Source organism: Stegodyphus dumicola, chromosome 2 (assembly GCF_044657685.1).
Source record: "Stegodyphus dumicola isolate Sdum_Otavi_A_Nest chromosome 2, ASM4465768v1".
NCBI classification, from domain to species: domain Eukaryota; kingdom Metazoa; phylum Arthropoda; class Arachnida; order Araneae; family Eresidae; genus Stegodyphus; species Stegodyphus dumicola.
In genome coordinates, this window is record NC_140769.1 from 196629510 (window position 1) to 196647632 (window position 18123).

The 18123-nt window shown below is 31.0% G+C and overlaps 1 long non-coding RNA gene and 1 pseudogene across 2 annotated transcripts; both read left to right on the plus strand.

Annotated features, from left to right (window-relative positions):
- Positions 1 to 438: 438 nt before the first annotated feature.
- LOC146998785 (uncharacterized) lies at positions 439 to 17508 on the plus strand. The gene is made up of 2 exons (XR_015039703.1): positions 439 to 1042; positions 16099 to 17508. It is a non-coding gene; the product is annotated as an uncharacterized LOC146998785 (long non-coding RNA).
- LOC146998786 (uncharacterized) lies at positions 1617 to 15261 on the plus strand (annotated as a pseudogene). The gene is made up of 3 exons (XR_015039702.1): positions 1617 to 2912; positions 5131 to 9344; positions 14360 to 15261. The product of XR_015039702.1 is annotated as an uncharacterized LOC146998786 (transcript).
- Positions 17509 to 18123: the final 615 nt, after the last annotated feature.

The following is an 18123-nucleotide window of genomic DNA, read 5'->3' on the forward strand; positions in this document are numbered from 1 at the left end:
AGTTTATCGGACAAGCTCTCCTGGCACGACAGCAAACCAGCTCCCCATTGCAATTTTGACGTCATCAGTTACCAGAGCGGTAAAGCGTTGCACTTGAATTCGACTTTAGCAGCCGATAGCAGGAACGCCTCTTGCGAGCTAACATTTGCAATTTATCAGAGCGTTGCACTTGAATTTGCCCCTAACACTGCAATACTAGTTTCTACCTATTTCTCCATCTTCGTAACGTAACTTAGTTACTGGTGGGGGAGTAGTGTAGTGGCTCAGTTATTGCATGAGAAATAATTATTTTTTATTTCATTTATTTGTTCATGTGTTTAATTATTTTATAAAATTAACTTTAATATTTTGTTAACATTCATATTTATATTTCTTTTATGCCGAATGGCAATAAGTAGTTCATATTTATATTTAAATTTTTTTTATGATGAATGGCAACTAGTTCTAGTTCTGATTCATGATTACTAGGTTTTGTTTTCAAAACGTTGCTCGTAGTGTCGCCGATAGCTGGAAAATAAAAAGCAATAAACTAAGCTATTTGTATATAATTCATGCTGTTACTAATCATAAATTAATTTTAAACATTAGTAGCCAAGGCCACACATAAATATTGATCTAATAGGAGTCAGAACGGTGTTTAACATTCCCTGTGTACCAAACTTCCACATGAACGAAGCGAGGAAGGAGTTTTTATTTTTGTGTGTGTCTATCTGACATATGAAAAAATAAATGAGCTGTTTGTGTTGCAAACTAAAGTGAAGTTTTGTTTCTAGCATACACTTAGCGATGTGGACTTCGCAGTGACGTGAAATGTGATATTATTTAGCATTTAGCATTTTCTGCGGATGAAAACCCCTGTTAAGCACTAAGAAATCTAGAAGAAACAAAACTTTATGTGTAATAATAATGAAGCATATATGATGAATTGCGTAAATTAACACCAAATTATGTAAATATTTTTGAGCCAGAAATCCTGTTTCTGTGTAATGTAACAAATTGGTTTTTTGCCTGAAAACAGAGCCAAGCTTATGCAGTACATTAGGTAAGTCTCATGAACAATATGTCATAATATTTTAATTAAAGTAACTATGCAAGCCACTGAAAATAATTGTGTAGTATCCAGTTGTAGTTTGGGGTGAAATTCAGTTAACTGTCTTATTTTGCATTATTGCAGAGCATAAACATCATCCTGATTTATCTAATAAGCTCTTAGTGTAGATAGATTATAGATTTATGTAACAAGCATCAAGGTGTGAAGTATCATTTCATTTAAATCAATAAAAAATCCTTTAAGTTCATTTAAACTAGAAGTTCATTTAAATATGCATATGCTCATTCACCTAAGAAAGAAACATGGCATGTGTAAAATATGCAAGAAATAATTTAATAAAAAAACTCGTATGCATATTCACACAGGATAGAAACCTTATCTGTGTGAAGTATGTAAGAAGATGTTTAATGGAAAAAGTAATTTAATCAACCATCTGCGTATTCACACGGGACAGAAACCTTATCTGTGTGAAGTATGTAAGAAGACGTTTAGTAAAAAATTTAATTTAACCAACCATCTGCATATTCATATAGAAGAGAAACCTCACGTGTGTGAAGTATGTATGAAATCATTTACTTGAAAAGGTTGTTTAACCAAGCATTTGCGTATTCACCCAGGTAACTTGTATGTAAGAAGACATTTAACGGAAAAAGTAATTTAAAGAAACATCTGCGTATTCACACAGGAGAGAAACCTCACATGTGTAAAGTAAGTAAGAAATTATTTAATCAAAAAAGTTCTTTAAGCATGCATAAGCGTATTCACACAGGTGAGAAACCTTATATGTGTAAAGTATGTAAGAAGACGTTTAGTGAAAAGCGTTGTTTAAACAGGCATGTGCTTATTCACACAGGAGAGAAACCTTATATGTGTAAAGTATGTAAAACGACATTTAGGGGAAAAGGTAATTTAAAACAGCATATGCTTATTCACACAGGTGAGAAACCTTATATGTGTGAAGTATGTAAGAAGACGTTTAGGGAAAAGAGGACTTTAAATAAGCACCTGTTTATTCACACAGATGAGAAACCCTATATATGTGAAGTATGTAAGAAGATGTTTAGGGCAAAGGGTAGTTAAATGAAGCATGTGCTTATTCACACTGGAGAGAAACCTTATTTGTGTGAAGTGTGTAAGAGGACGTTTAGTGAAAAGAGTACTTTAAAGAAGCATATGCGTATTCACACAGGTGAAAAACCTTATATGTGCGAAGTATGTAAGAAGGCATTTAGTGACAAAAGAATTTTAAATAAGCATCTGCTTACTCACACAGGTGAGAAACCTTATATGTGTGAAGTATGTAAGAAGACTTTTAGTGAAAAGGGTAGTTTAAAGAGGCATATGTGCATTCACACAGAAGAGAAACCTCACATGTGTGAAGTATGTAAGAAATCATTTAATCAAAAAGGTTGCTTAACCAAGCATCTGCTTACTCACACAGGTGAGAAACCTTATATGTGCGAAGTGTGTAAGACGACATTTAGTGACAAGCATTGTTTAAATATGCATATGCTTATTCACACAGGAGAGAAACCTTATATGTGTGAAGTATGTAAGAAGACGTTTAGTCAAAAGGGTAAATTAAATATTCATCTGCGTATTCACACAGGAGAGAAACCCTATATGTGTGAAGTGTGTAAGAAGACGTTTAGTGGAAAGGGTAGTTTAAAGCGGCATATGCGTATTCACACAGGAAAGAAACCTCACATGTGTGAAGTATGTAAGAAATCATTTAATCAAAAAAGTTCTTTAAGCATGCATATGCGTATTCACACAGGTGAAAAGCCTTATATGTGCGAAGTATGTAAGAAGGCATTTAGTAACAAAAGTAGTTTAAATAAGCATCTGCTTACTCATACAGGTGAGAAACCTTTTTTTTTGTGTGAAGTATGTAAGAAGTCATTTAATAAAAAAGGTATTTTAAAGAGGCATATGCATATTCACACAGCAGAGAAACCTTATATGTATGAAGTATGCAAGAAATCATTTAATCGAAAGGGTTGCTTAAGCATCTGCATTCACAGAGGTGAGAAAACTTATATGTGTTAAGTGTATAAGAAGACATTTAGTGAAAAGCATTGTTTAAACATTTATGCTTATTCACACAGGAGAGAAACCAGTTAATCTTTGGATTATGGTAACTTGGCGATTTTTTGGCGAACAACTTTGCTAGAGCAACACTCTATTTTTTTTTCGCCGCCATTTTGTCTTCATGAAGTAAAGACATGTTTCTTTCCTTTTTATTTACTCAACACTTTTTCCAACAGTCTACTAGCCGAATTACACTTATGCTAGAAATTTTATGTAACAAAACTGTTTAATCATGACAAATATTAACTGCGAAATTGGGAAAAAGTGCACAATTGCAAACTCCTTGCGCGTTTTTCAGAATAGCACATACACATTAACCATGTGCACGTCGACTTATTTTTACTTAAAAAAACATCCCAGAATTACACAAAAATGGCATTGCGCACACTCTTGACTTTATCCGTCTAAACTGCTATTTTCTCATAAATTACAAAAATTTGCACGGAAATGCAGGAAAATTTTGTGAATCTTTAAACTCGGTAAAAAGCACATATATGAAATTACCTGATCGCGAAAAAGTATATACCCTATCCAAGAATGAACATTTCCACGTATAATGTAAATAAAATATCAAAAAACTTTTACCTCTAAATTATCTATTATAAACATCACCAACGAATTCATAACAAAACATTAAAAATGGTTACAAATACTTAGTGTCAAATATTTAAATTATTTCCATGCACGTTTACTTCCACTCAAACGTATACCAAATTGCTACAAACATATAATTCACAAAATAACTATCATTTAATTAAAATATAATTAAACCATGTACACATCAACTTATTTTTACTTAAAAAAACATCCCAGAATTGCACAAAAATGGCATTGCACACACTCTTCACTATATCCATGTGCACTGCTTTTTTCTCATAAATTGGAAAAATTTCACGAAAATGCATGAAAATTTTGTGAATCTTTAAATTCGATAAAAAGGACATATATGAAATTACCTGATCGCAAAAAAGTATATACCCTTTCCAAAGATGAACATATAAAATAAATAAAATATCCAAAAATGTTTACCTCTAAATTATCTATTATAAACGTCACGAACGAATCTATAACAAAACATTAAAAATGGTTCTAAATACTTAGTGTCAAATACTTAAATTCTTTCCATGCACATTTACTTCTACTCAAACGTATTCCAAAATACTACAAATATATAACTCTCAAAATCACGATCATTAAATTAAAATATAATTAAATTAAAAAACACTACTTAAAATATAAATAAGCACATACATTAAATTAATAAAAATTAGCTTACAATCCTAATTACTTTAAACTAAATCATTGCTAATAACAATTTTCCCAATAATACCAAATTCCTTTCCACCTTACATTTACAACAATGCATAAAAATAATATCCTCAAATAATTAAAAATACTAACTTACCTAATCTTCTACAGAATCTTGAGTGCATGGCGGATCACAAAATGTCCATTTTCACCAGATTTCTTGCACCGCCATTCAAATGTATCTGTAATATCCTTCCTTTCACACAATCTCATTTCATACCCACATGTTGGACATTCATACGTATCCGCAATTAATCAATTCTTTTCAATTACACATAAACGCAATAAAAATTTCGGATTTACTTTTTATAGGGCCACGGGATCCAAATATTAAACAACACTGTTTCACAGAACATAGAATGAAACTAATGCTGTACAGCAGATATTTTTACAAATTTACCCCCTTTTCCGATTAAAGAACAGTGATTCGTCCATTAATGTCACATGACATATCTCATGATCTCTCATTTCCCTCGCACGAAATAATGCGTAATCGGAACTGAGTACTTCTCACATTATTACCAAAGTCCTAGGTAGTAACCTTTATTGCCTCCAAAATGTCGCCAAACTACCTGTTGCCATTTTCCAAAGATCAGATGAGAAACCTTATATATGTGAAGTATGTAAAACAACATTTAGGGATAAAAGTAATTTAAACCGCCATATGCTTATTCACACAGGTGAGAAACCTTATATGTGTGAAGTATGTAAGAAGACATTTAGGAAAAAGAAGAGGTTAAATAAGCACCTGTTTATTGACACAGATGAGAAACCTTATATATGTGAAGTATGTAAGAAGATGTTTAGTGGAAAGGGTAATTTAAAAAGTCATATCCTTATTCACACAGGTGAGAAACCTTATAGGTGTAAAGTATGTAAGAAGGCTTTTAGTCAAAAGAGTAGTTTAAATAAGCACCTGTTTGTTCACACAGGTGAGAAACCTTATATATGTGAAGTATGTAAGAAATATTTTAATCAAAAAAGTTCTTCAAGCATCCATATGCGTATTCACACGGGTGTGAAACCTTATATGTGCGAAGTATGTAGGAAGGAATTTAGTGACAAAAGTAGTTTAAATAAACATCTGCTTACTCAGACAGGTGAGAAACCTTATAATTGTGAAGTATGTAAGAAGTCATTTAATCGAAAATTTATTTTAAACAGGCATATGCTTATTCACACAGCAGAGAAACTTTATATGTGTAAAGTATGCAAGAAATCATTTATCCGAAAATTTCGTTTAAACGTACATATGCGTATTCACACAGGAGAGAAACCTTATATGTGTGAAGTATGTAAGAAGACGTTTAGTAAAAAATCTAATTTAACCATCTGTGTATTCATACAGGAGAGAAACCTCACGTGTGTGAAGTATGTATGAAATTATTTACTTGCAAATGTTATTTAACCAAGCACCTGTTAGTTCACACAGGCGAGAAAACTTATATGTGCGAAGTATGTAAGAAGACGTTTAGTGAATAAAATAGTTTAAATATGCATCTGCTTATTGACACAGGTGAGAAACCTTATATGTGTGATGTATGTAAAACGACATTTAGCTAAGTTAATTTAAACCTGCATATGATTATTCACACAGGTGAGAAACCTAATATGTGTGAAGTATGTAAGAAGGCATTTAGGAAAAAGAGTTTAAATAAGCACCTGTTTATTCACACAGATGAGAAACCTGATATATGTGAAGTATGTAAGATGTTTAGGGAAAAGGGTCATTTAAACCAGCAGATGCTCATTCACACAGGTGCAAAACCGTATATGTGTGAAGTATGTAAGTAGACTTTTAGTCAAAAGAGTAGTTTAAATAAGCACCTGTTAGTTCACACAGGTGAGAAACCTTATATATGTGAAGTATGTAAGAAGTTGTTTAGTGAAAAGGGTAATTTAAATAAGCATATACTGATTCACACAGGAGAGGAACCTTATATATGTTATGTAAAGAATCATTTAATCAAAAAGTTAGTTTACATATGCATATTCACACACGATAGAAACATTATATGTGTGAAATATGTAAGAATACCTTTCGTGAAAAGGGTAGTTTGAACAAAGATATGCTTATTCACGTAGGAGAGAAACCTTTTATGTGTGAAATCCACTTAATAAGTTATTTAAACATGTGTATGTGTATTCACACAGCAGAGAAATATCATATGCTTATTCACACCGGAGAGAAAATTTGTGTGTGTGGTATATAAATGTTGGTTGATCTTTACAATATGGTAACTGGTAGTTTGGCGACATTTTGGAGGCGGTAAAGGTTACTACCTGGGACTTTGGTAATAATGTGAGCAGTACTCAGTTCCGATTACGCATTATTTTGCGTGAGGGAAATGAGAGACCATGGGATATGTCATGTGATATTAATGGACGAATTATGGTTCTTTAATCGGGAAAAAATATGGAAATTTTGTGTTTAGCTTTATTCTGTGTTGTGTGAAACAGTGTTGGTTAATTTTTGGATCCCATGGCCCTAACTAAAGTGAATTCGAAATGGGTGTTTAGGCATTGTGATAAAGAGAAGTTTGCTTTTTATTTAGCGGAGGAAGTATGGAGGAAAAATTCGCAGAAAAAATCTTTCAATAATTTTATTGAATGAATTAGAAAAGTGTATCCGCCACGTAATCAAGATTCTGAAGAAGATTAGGTAAGTTAGTATTTTTAATTATTTGAGGATATTATTTTTATGCATTGTTCTAAATGTAAGGTGGAAAGGAATTTGGTATTATTGGGAAAATTGTTATTAGCAATGATTTAGTTTAAAGTAATTGGGATTGTAAGGTAATTTTTATTAATTTAATGTATGTGCTCATTTATATTTTAAGTAGTGTTTTTGAATTTAATTATATTTATTGAAATGACAGTTATTTTGTGAATTTTATGTTTGTAGGAATTTGGTATACGTTTTAGTTGAAGTAAACGTGCATGGAAATAATTTAAATATCTGACACTAAGTATTTGTAATGGTTGCGGTATGAATTCGTTGGTGACGTTTATAATATAATAGATGATTTAGAGGTAAAAGTTTTTGGATATTTTATTTATTTTATATGTGGAAATGTTCATATTTGGAAAGGGTAAATACTTTTTTGCGATCAGGTAATTTCATATATGTTCTTTTTACCGGGTTTAAAGATTGAGAAAATTGTCATGTATTTTCGTGAAATTTTTCTAATTTATGAGAAAAAAGCAGTGTACATGGATATAGTGAAGAGTGTGCGCAATGCCATTTTTGTGTAATTCTGGGATGTTTTTTTAAGTAAAAATAAATCGACGTGTACATGGTTTAGTGATATTTTAATTAAATGATAGTTATTTTGTGAATTTTATGTTTGTAGGAATTTGGTATACATTTAAGTTGAAGTAAACGTGCATGGAAATAATTTAAATATTTGATACTAAGTATTTGTAGTGCTTGCGGTATGAATTCGTTGGTGACGTGTATAATGTAATAGATGATTTAGAGGTAAAAGTTTTTGATATTTTATATATTTTATATGTGGAAATGTTCATATTTGTAAAGGGTAAATACTTTTTCGCGATCAGGTAATTTCATATATGTTCTTTTTACCGGGTTTAAAGATTGAGAAAATTGTCATGTATTTTCGTGAAATTTTTCTAATTTATGAGAAAAAAGCAGTGTACATGGATATAGTGAAGAGTGTGCGCAATGCCATTTTTGTGCAATTCTGGGATGTTTTTTTAAGTAAAAATAAGTCGGCGTGTACATTGTTTATGTGTGTTATTTTGAAAAACGCGTAAAGAGTATGGTATTGTGCACTTTTTCCCAATTTTGCAGTGAATATTTGTCATGATTAAGCAGTTTTGTTTGATAAAATTTCTAGCATAAGTGTAATTCGGCTAGTAGATTGTTGGAAGAAGTGTTCAGTAGATAAAAATAAAAGAAATATGTCTTTACTTCGTGAAGGCAAAATGGCGGCGGGGAAAAGAAAATAGAGGGTTGCTGTAGGAGAGTTGGTTGCCAAATTTTTGCCAAAAAATCGCCAAGTTACCATAATGTAAAGATCAACCTAAATGTTAATTCGTTTTCATGAAGAGGATTTAAATATGGATATAAGCATAAGAGATAAATGTTATGTGTGTAACGAGCCATTTAGAGCGATGACAAAAACATATATGTTATATCCAGTGTTTTGAACATATGTTAGAAACACCTTTCACATGCTTTTGCAGTAAGCACTTGTCTCTGCAGCTAGAAAATCTAATTTGAGGTCATGTCTGGAATTTTTTCATGGGTTGACAGAATATTCGTATAGCAAAATTCTTGGAAATCAGATAGGCAAATCTGAATAGTGTAAAGCATAGTAGTAAGCCTGTAGAAGAAACAGAAATTCACATTTGATGAAAAAAATTATAAACCATTTATTTGTTTCCACAAGATTAAATATTCAATATATTTTTACATGATAATAAGTGTTCAGTGTTTATATCTGCTGCATAATGAAGTCTGGATAAGAACTTCAAAAACTGAAATTCTAAATGGTGGCTAAATGTTTCATCCAATATGTATGCTGCAAATTATTTGTGTTTTGCTTTAAACTGTTTCTGAATTTCACATAGTTACGTATTATAACCATGCCATTACAGATAGTAATACCATTCTTGGTACCTGTCATGAAAACTATATTAGGTATTTCCACTCATCCTGAAAATGTACTAAAGACCATGCCTATTCGGCTCCAGTATCAAATGTGTTAGTGTATAAAATTTACAAAATTAGTGCAATGTTCCATTGCATTGTTAGAAAGGTGATATGAAATCTCTGACATTTCAGTCAAATCTTGGACATATTAAGATCAGTGACATCACGTGTGTAGTGTGTATAAGAAGAAATTTGTGTAACCTCATATCTCTGCAGGTAAGAAATCGATGCATGATAGATATTTATTTTGAAAACTTTGATATTTTTTTCATGTAATAGTGAAAGAAAGCTAAAGTAATTCAGTTGATTTTCTGCTATCATATTGTAAGATGAAATTGTTTTCCATTTTAGGAACTTAGGAATAGTTTGTCTCTGAAAAATAAAATAAAATAATAAATGCTATAAAGCACATATGTTTAAAAAAAAAATAATTAATAAATGTCAGTAGCTTTTTTGCTAGGTGCTTCGGAAAGTATGGAGGTTTTGGAAGTACTGAGCAAAGGCAAAAATGTTGCTGTAATTATTTTAAGATTAGTTTCATTTCTCTTCTTTAATATTTTTTCATGAGAACTGTATACTGTGTAATTGTTTCTGTATAGTTAAATGCGTATCAGTTTTCTCTGTAAAATTCACTTTACACTTTTCTGATTTCTTTCCTTTTCTTTTCAAAATTCACAAGTCTCGTGTCTGTTTGCTCGCACAGAGATTGTAGGGGTGTCTTTTCGATTTTAGAACTCGCTTACTCAGGATTTAAAGGCATACGATTCCTAAAATGTGTGACAAAATGATCAAGTCTTCTTGGCATTATCATTTAATGGTCATATTTTGTGAGAAATTTTTGATGAATATCTTATTTTTTGGAGAATTTTTCAAAGCACATTGAAAACAAAATTATTTGAATTTTTTATTTTTGATTCTAAAAGTTGGTCTCTTAACATGTTTAGGTTAGGGTAGACTGAAGGGTTCCCCTTGTATTATCATAAAGTTTTTGTTTAATTTATTGCCAAGTCAAGGGAGTGCACAATGCCAAGTTTGAGATTCTCTGATATTTTTTAAAGCGAAAATAGGTTAATATGTAGTTAGATACCGAGTTTGTGCTATTCTTTGACTTGTTATTTTGTCTTTGGTAGCAGCGATTTTTGGTGTTAAAATAATTTTTGTCGCTACTCAAAGCCAAAATAACAAGTCAAAGATTTGAACAAACTTGGTATCCATGTACCGCCAAAAATGGCCATCTTTTGTCAAGAGATTACCTGTAAATATACTTTTACCCATGTTTATGTTCTCTTTACTTTCTCTTCATTCAACACCTGTACCAAAAGTTGCAAAAATACTTCTAATCTTATTAAATGGCAGCTGTCTGTGCAAAAGAATTTTTGGTACTATTCCATTTTGCAGACTGTAAAAAAAATTGCAGCGAAAATGTATGCGCAAAAGCACCAAATCTAGCAAAGTCGCCCATTTAACAGCACACCAAATCTAGCGTACTGGGTGATTTCAGATTGCATAAGTTTATATAGTTCTGTATTTCTTAAGATCGCATTGAAATACTAGTTTAATTTTTAAATCCTTTTTTGATATCCTATGGATTTAACAATTTGGGAATTGCCCATGACGAAAAGTCTGCAATAGAATTTTGGATGAAGTGCAGAATCACCCACTGCTTGATGCGTTTTTAAGAATTGCACATACTCGGTATCCATGTACACGCCGAACTATTTTCACTTAAAAACGAAAATCCCAGAATTGCTCAAAAATCGCACTGTGCACACCCTTGACGTTACCTATGTACACATCGACCTATTTTCACTTAAAAAGTAAAAGAAAATTGACAAAATTCCAATTGTTTTTATCCTTGTAAAAAGCGGCAAACAAATAAGTTGGCAGTTCTGCACTTTACCAAGAATTTGTTCAAAGAAAACTCATCATTCATTAAAGAAAATTATGTTTGAACAACCAACGAGATGAAATTATGCTTGAGCAATAACTGGGTAGCAAATAGCGATGCAGGCATCCATTCAGTTACGTTTAGCAATTTTTATATGAATTATTATAATGATCTGGAATAGTTATTTACTCTTATGCTTCTATTCAGTAATGTTTAGCATTTTTTATATAAATTATAATAATAAAAAATATTATCTGAAATTAACCTTTCATCTAAATTAAAATATCAATCTTAGATAGTTATTTACTATTATACAGTACAAATTCTATAATCTGGACTCGTCGGGATTCCAGACTAGGGATTTTTCCGGATTATAGATCATTAATTTAAATCTGGTAAGATGACATGCAGAAATTATACAATTAAAAATATGGGTACTTTTCCTCCATTTTGCCAGTGCAAATGATAAAGTCACCAATAATGGTAAAATGATGCCAAATGGAATATCTTCACTGATAACCTTTTATGCCTCATTTTCAAAACAAGTCGCAGCCATTTCTTATCAGATTGATTGTTTCTTTCAATACTGGCATACAGTCAAAAGTCTTTAATCCGGACGTCCATAATCCGGAATGATCTATAATCCAGACCTCAAAGGTACAAACTTTCTGCACATGTGCAAATGCACTAATGCGTTTACACATGCACATAATACGTTTACGCATGCATGTTTAATGTATAACTAATGGTATAAGCTAAGGTAGAATTATCTAATTATCTATTTCAGTTAATGTTGCAGATTGCGTTGTTCCTTAATCATCGAATTGGATCCGGCTTATTATTTTTTGCAGACTGTTAGAGCAATTTTATAAAAAGTAAGCTTGAACTTTTGATTATGTCAAAAAGAGTTTCCAATTCTGGAGCAGCCAAAGGATCTACAAAGCGAAAGCATGTTTTGATGTCCATTAAACAAAAAGTGGAATTGCTGCAAAAAATGGATAAAGGCATGAAGAAAGTGACAGAGAGATGATTTGTATCTCTAACCATTCCGAAATCTGTTTATCAATTTCACGCTGATCTGCGGGTGGGGGGGGACGTCGCCGCGCGCAATGAACTGGAAGTTGATCTGTCAGCACTATCCTCATCTTCAGGGCAGATGTTTTTATTTTATTTGGCTTATAATTCCTCACTAAATGTAGTGTTTCATCTAGATGTACTTTGATATAATTTAAAGCAATTTCCTCGTCATTATAAATATCACGAATACGCATCAAATAAATTTCTGGTTTCAATTTTCATATATTGACTATGTGTAATGTCTGATTTATGCATGCGCACGTTGAAAGAAGTGTTTAATAAAGTAAACAAATAAATATTAAGCTTTCTTTTTTTGTAAATTTTTATACCCTCTCATAATTGCTCTTTATTTTATAAATTACGGTTTCGTATTTTTAATTTTATAATTTCTGCCATCTTACCAGATATAAACTGATGATCTATAACCCGGAATCGTCCCGATGAGTCCGGATTAAAGACTTTTGACTGTAGTTAAATTTTTAGCCCTAAGACCATTCACGGTAATTAAGTCAATTAGAATGCAATCACACTGCTCACCCGAAGGCAAAAATATAGAAAAGGCAAAATCAATTGTTAAATTCTTAAATTCTAATGAGAATGCACTAGCGAAGTAAAGCACTGCGGTTTACATAATTTCTGAGTAAGCTATTCGTAGGAATTGAAATAATTGTTGCATTTAAACTTGTATTCCAAATTAAGATTTAAGTTGAAATTAATGTAGATAACTGCGGAGAGAATTAGATTTTTGTAGTGTAGTTTACGTGAGATGAGATCACTTGGGGTCACGTGATTTGAACGGCGAACAGGATGTAGAACCATGAAAGCATAGTAAATTCTTAAATTAATGTATTTTTAGAAAATTTTAAACCATATTAAAATGTTTATGCCTTCAAAATAAAAAATTCTTAGAATTAACATTTGTTAACATTTTTTATGTGTGTACTGTATGATGTCGGCAAGAAAGTCTGCTTGGAGAGTTTTGCGCAAGCAAAACAGAAAAGTACTAAAATATGAAACCGTAATTTATGAAATAAAAAGCAATTATGATCTAAAGGGTATCAAAATTAAAAAAAAAAAAAGCTTAATAGTTATTTCTTTACTTTATTAAACATTTCTTTCAATGTAAGTTGTTTCAGTTGCTTCGTTTTATGTGTTAATACTTTCTCTTTAATTCTATAAAGCAGACATAATTTTTTGTTCAGTTACAAAGTTCCGCTGTTCAAGTCCCGTTAATATCTGTGCCGAGAATACTGACTAACTTGTCAATCGAAATTTTTTCGTTTTCACTAACCTCTCTGTCACATTCTTCATGTCTTTATCCATTTTTTGCAGCAATTCCACTTTTTGTTTGATGGACATCGAAACAGACTACAGACTTTCGTTTTGTACGATCCTTTGGGAGCTCCAGATTCGGAAATTCTATTTGACATAATCGAAAGTTCAAGTTTACTTTTATAAAATAGCTCTTACAGTCTGCAAAAAATAATAAACTGGATCCAATCCAAAGATTAAGGAACAAAGCAATCTGCAACATTAACTGAAATAGATAATTAGATAATTTTAGCCTACCTTATACCGTCCATTACACATTAAACGCCTTTAAAATATTCGTTTTATAAATAAAATTCGTAAGCGCTACGCATGCGCAGAAAGTTTGTAGCTTTGAGGTCCGGATTAAACACTTTGTACTGTATGTATAATTATTTGATTACAAGGAAAATGTCTTTTTATATTATAAATCATATTTAAATAAATAATATGATGGGGTATATGAGTTTAGGTAATTCAGTGTAATTTAATTTTAAATGAAAATACTTACAGAATTTTTTTTTAAATTTCATTTAATCAAATGGAACTCTAGAGTTATTCAAAATGTTATTCATCAGTCATTTTTAAATGTTCTGTTTCAGCTTCTTTTTCTTATTCTATTTATTTTTTATCTATTTACAAATCTATAATCTTAATTTCCATCCAAATTCCGCTTTAGGTAAATATCCATACAATGCACAATTTCATACTTTCTAGTGAACCTTAATAAAGTTTAATTACAGTTTTGTGTTTTTGATAAGTTTAAATCAGAATTATATTGTGTTGTATTCCAGATTTAAAAAATGAATTAAAAATATTTGTACACCAATTTGGATAACTTCTCGACTTTAATTGTTGGCTTTACATTGTGTTCAGTTTTGAAAATTCAAATAATATTTCAGAACTTAAAAGTAAGCTTATTTTGTAATTCTAGATATTTTCTTATTTGTATTTACAGTTTGCAAGAAATGGCGTTATGGTGGTTAGTATAAAAGCGTGGTTCAGCAAAAGTTTCACAAGAACAAAAGTCATGCAGCATGAAACATTTGAAGATTAAATATGAGAGATCTCCTTGCAAAGCCAGCATTTTTTACTCCCTAGCTAATTCATTCATGAGTGAAAATTATTTATTGCATATAACTTTTTCATGAGAGTAAATAAGCACATGTATTGCTAAATGACCTTTGAATTTAAATGAACTGCTATATTTAGCACATGTGTGCTAAATATAGCAATTTCTCACCAGTGTGGGTAAAAATATGTGTGTTTCTAACACACATTTAATTGTGAATACCTAGTTACAAATATCACATTCATGTCATTTTTCTTTGTTACTGGATAAGTATTTGTCTCTTTAATGCACTTGTGTGTGCAGATGATTTACAAACATTGCATTCATGTAAGTAGCCCCCAGTGTGTGTAAACAATTTTATTTTAATGATACAAATATTTTATCGCATACAACTTGTTCGTGTGTGATTAAGATGCGTGTTTTAATACGACTTTTGAGTATAAATGACACGAACACACTCATGTTGTTTCTTAACTGTTTGGAAAGCAATATACGCCTTTAACATACTTGCATGTGCAAATAACTTACTATATATACCTGGGGTGGCCAGACTTCATGACGACAGGAGCCTCATAGTAGATTTCATGAATGTTCGAGAGCCGCAAATCCATATTTAAACCATTTAAAAAATAATAAGACATGTTTTCGATGGAAAGAAACCTTTGAAGTAAATTAAGAATTTCACATTTTATATGCGATTCGCATGGTTACATGTAAATGAATATTTTTTTCCCCTCTGTCCTGTATTCAGGAAAGTAAGTTCCAATAAAATATAAATTTGAAATTAGTGTACTGTGTAGTTGAGCATTCTTCTGTCAGACAGAAAAAGCAAACATATTCTTTTTGTTTCCTCCTCCTTTTATAACTGTTGTTTGATTTTAGTTGACATAAGCTAAAATCAGAAGAATATGTATTGTTCTTTAAGAATACAGTTATGTAATACATTTTTCGTATGAGTGAGTTATAAATAATTAATTTTAAAAAGTGTTGTTTTTTTTTTTTCTTTAACTCAAAATCTTTTAGAAAATAAATGAAGAAATGCAAGTCAACACGTATTGCAGAGAAAACTTTTATTCCCAAATAGGCAATAGAGTGCATTCCAATGAAACTGTCATTTTATGTATACCAGTAGTGTTCAGATTTATCACAGTGTTACCTCTTAAAAATGCAAACCTCAAAAAACAACTTTACTACCCAAATCGAAACTCGGACCACATTGTTTATAATTTGAAGATTTGGTAGAGAAATGTTCATAAAAAGAATTTTTTTGGAAATTTTTTTTGATAAACTTATTCCTGTTTATCTCAAATCCACAGCCAAAACCATTGTGTTTTTGGAATATGAGGACATGCAGTTTATACACTTGCTATATGGAGAATTCAACGAGCTCTATGCAAGCATTTTGCATTGAATGATCAATATAAGTGTTTTATTAATTAACTTGTAAGTTGGAATTTTTAAGACTGGGCATTGAGGATTATTATCAAACATAACTTATAATCTCTAACATTATGTGATTTGTTTTAATTATAAAATGTTTTCTATTCTTCCATGCTGATTGGTTTATTTTTCTGTTGCTGTGAAAAGTAAAATATATTATTAGAAAAGACATTTTGTCTTTATAGGATAATGCCTGAATCCTCTGATCAAATCTTCATAGTTCCCCACTGGATGAATAGAAGTAATTGTTGACATGAATTAAACAAAGGTCTTTTCATTTCAAAGGTCTTTAAATTTCTTTCTTTTATATTTAACAGAAATAACTTGAAATGTATCTGTTCTTTCTAATAGGAGCTTAAAATATGCCCTGTTAAACAAATAGTAACTCACATTTCTCACATTTGATTTTTTATTTTATGTGAAGAGCAGGGCCAGATTGAAACACAGTTGACCTAGGTAGTTACCAGGATACATAAAGGTATACTGTATTTACTTATATATTCTTCCCTGATCCCCAATTTTTTTTTTTTTTCGAATATGATTTAAAGACTGATAGTAACAATGTAAAATGTATCCAAAGATAGAAATTATTTTGTGTAAATAAAAGAAATGTTGTTGAAATTGATAAGACCATTGAAATAAGTGACATAATGCACTCGTGTTAAAAAAATAAGTAGCAGACACTAAAAGAAAATGTACAAATGCAAAGAGGGAAATGGAAACATACAGTTAACACATGAGGTAAACATTGGATCACCGAATGCAAACAGACAACCAAAATTAGCATAAAACGCAATCCTGGAGTCATACCAAAATTATTAAAAAAAGGGGGCATTCTGGACCTACACATCAGCTTGCAAGCAGCGATACCATTACCATTATCTTAGTTGTCTGTCCAGCTTCAGCCTTGCGATTCTAACGAGATCATCTTAAAGTCGGAGGTACTTGGTATTATGGTGATTAATATAAAACAGAAGTCATGCAACATCAAACATTTGAAGATTAAATTTGAGAGATTCCCTTGTAAAGGCAGCATTCCTTAGCTAAGTCACTCTTGCATGCAAATGATTTATTGCATATAACATTTTCGTGTGTTTCTTCATGAGAGTAAATAAGCAATTGCTAAATGACCTTTGAATTTAGATGAACTGCTATATTTAGCACATGTTTATGATTTCTAACTAGTAAGGGTAAAAATATGTTTCTAACACACTATTTAACTGTGAATAACAGGTTACAAATATATATTCATGTCATTTCTTATTGTTATGGATAAGTAATTGTCCTTTTAATGCACTTCAATGTGCGGATGATTTGCAAACATTGCATTTATATAGTTTTTCCCCAGTGTGTGTAAACATGCTTATTTTAATGATGTCTGCATGTGACTTGTTCATGTGGTTTCCCTTTAGTGTGATTAACATGCATATTTTAATATACCTTTTGAGTATCACCTGCGTGGAAAGCAATATGTGCTCTGAACATACTTGCATGTGCAAATAACTTACTATATACTATACCAGTCATGTGATTTCTTATTCATTTGGTATGCATGTCTTTCTAGATTGCATTCCAATAAAACTGGCATTTATGTATACCAGTAGTATTCAATTTTATTTTAGTCTGACTTCATAAAAAATGCATACAACTGCAAAAAAACAATTTTAATACCCAAATCAGAGCTCCGACCATCATGCTTAGAATTAGAAGATTTGGTAGAAAACTGCTCATGAAAAGAATTATGTTGGAATTTTTCTTGATAAATTTGCTTCTGTTTATCTCAAATCCACAACCAAAATCAAGAAAAATTAAATAACTGTAGTAAAGATCAATATGTTGAAAAAAAAATCGACTGTTTTTGGAACATGAGAGCATGCAGTGTATAACTCTTGCTATTTGGACAAGTCACCCAGCTCTATGCAAGCATTTTGCATTGAATGATAAATATGTTTTATTAATCAACTTGTAAGTTGGATTTTTTAAGACTGGGCACTGATGATTGTTATCAAACTTCAGTTTTAATCTCTAATATTTTGTTATTTGTTTTAATTTTTAAATGATTTCTATTCCTGCATACTGACTTGTCTTTTTTTGTTGCTGTAAAAAGTAAAACATAGTATTAGAAAAAAAATTATTTTGTCTTTATAGGATAGTGTATGAATCCTTTGTTCAAATCTTTATAGCTCTCCACTGGTTAGATACAAGTAATT